Here is a 2,539-nt window from a genome sequence, read left to right on the forward strand (position 1 = left end):
CTTGCAAAATTTGCCACAAAAGTTTAGTTTCATTTTGATCAAAATGCTTGATACACCAACCACTTTAATTACTATTCTTTCACGTCCTCTCACCTACATTTAACATCTCCAACTGCCACTCACCTCCTCTCCATCTGTTAATTTGTTTTCCTTCTACTAAGTGTAGCTGTGAACAAAAGCACGTGTGCTTTATTATTTATTTTACATATATGTATGCATATATATATATGTATGTATATATGCATGTATATATGTATGTATATATATGCATGTTTATATGTATGAATATATGCATGTATATTATACATACATACATACATAAATATATATATACATATATATATATATCCACACACACGTATGTATATATATATACATTTTTTGCAAAACGTTCTTGATACAGACACAATATCTGAAGAAAGCTTTTCTTGAAATAAAAATTAATAATTATGTAAAAAAAAATTCTTAAAATGCAACAGAATAACATAAACCATGTCATTCTGTATTTTTAAGATTTTTTTTTGTATAAGTAATAATTCTTATTTAAATATTTTTCTTCCAATATATATACAGATACAATATATATATATATACATATATATATATATATATATATATATATATATATATATATATATATATATATATATATGTATATATTTATATATATATATATATATAAGTAAACAAACAAATAGTGCATTGCCCTATACAGATATTTCAAGGATTGAACAGAAAGAACACATCAAAGAGAAAATATAGACAAAAACACAACAAACGGAAAACCACCCAAAACAAAACAAATGGAAAACTAGTTAAAATCATAACAAGCAGAAAATTGGACAGAAACGCAATGCATGGAAAATTTGCAGCTGATGTCCAAAACATCTTGGTGCTGCCAAGATGGAGTGGTTCTCAATGTTAAAAGCATGAAACCACTAGTATGTCTTGGACATTGACTGATGAGGGAATCAGCTGTGAATTTTCCCTGTATCGTGTTTTGTCTAATTTTTCTCTTTGTTGTGGTTCTTTCTGTTCAACCCTTGAAATACACACACACACACACACACACACACACACACACACACACTCACACACACACACACACACACACACAAACACACACACACATGTATATGTGTGTGTGTGTGTGTAAGAAATTAGAATGACAAAGGGATAAGTAATTCTGTTATGAACATCATTAGCTTACAGCTGTTTCTGCTATGAGATGGAATATCCTCATAGGTGTTTATTCCTTCATCATTCTAATTCCTTATTACCACTCTTAACTCAACTAATGCTTCACTCTGAAGCATAATGTATATTGAGTTCTAACATCAGGTGATTAGTATCATTATACTTAAGCAAAATGTGAAAATATATATGTATATATATATATATATATATAGAGAGAGAGAAAATATAAAAGGGATAAATTATCCTGGCAGATACCATATTATCTCACAAATCGGTATATATGCTGATTATCCACAATGGTCCTCATTATCATTCTTGTTCATTTAGTAATTACCCTTGATATTCCTGTTTTGTTATTAATTGCTGTCCTTGGTCTGGTCCCTTTTGTCATTTTTGAGGGATGTTCCTGATTATTGTGCTTGTTATTGCACTCTTGACCATTCCTGCTTTTATACCAATTATTATTTTTTTTATTCCTTTGCTAATAATTACCCTTCTTGTGTTTCAATGTCAGTCTTGTGTTAGTGGTGACCCTTCCTGTCCTGGGATTGGCTATTGTTCTTGCAATTTTTACTGTTTAGAAGCTCCAAGACCAAAGAAGAGATTTAAAGACACATTCCAGCCATCTCTACAATTGTTGTTCAACACAGCAAAGCCTGTACGTTAGTACGTTATTGCTCTTGTGCTGAACCACAGGCTATACATCACATGTATTTTGAAATAGGGAGAATATCTGGGCTGGATATGGCCAGTATAAGCCTTTAGCATTCAGATTACCCTGTCAAATGTAACACTTGTTCATTCACATTGTTTTTAATTAATCTCAGAGCTTCAGGGTTTCAATGATATGACTGTTTATTTCTAGGATGACATTGTAGGTTAGGTATGAGAGGCTGGATCTAGCCAGTATGAACCTAAAACAGGTAGAATATTTGGGCCAGAAATGACCAGTATAACCCTTTAGCATTCAAATTACGCTGATTAATCTAATGCATATAATGCTTATTCATTTACATTGTTTTGAATTAATCTTGTATTATGTTGTAGCTTCAAGATTTCATTGCTGAGATTGCTTGTTTTTGGAACGACATTATAGGTTAGTTCTGAGCAGCTGGATTTAGCCAGTATGAACATAAAGAGGTAGAATTTTGGGGCTGGATATGGCTGGTTTAAATTCTAAAGGGTTAATGTTGAAAACTTTCTTCTTGTTACTGTAGTAATCTATCTTATTACAATAACTGATTGCTGTTCTCGTTACTGTATGGGTAGCTTTCTTGTTGCTCAAATAATTATCATCCTCATTTTTGTTTGTTATCATTCTTATACAAGCTGTTGTCCTTAT

The sequence above is a fragment of the Octopus bimaculoides genome, unplaced genomic scaffold (assembly GCF_046866305.1).
Source record: "Octopus bimaculoides isolate indiv1 unplaced genomic scaffold, ASM4686630v1 contig69, whole genome shotgun sequence".
In the NCBI taxonomy this organism is placed as follows: domain Eukaryota; kingdom Metazoa; phylum Mollusca; class Cephalopoda; order Octopoda; family Octopodidae; genus Octopus; species Octopus bimaculoides.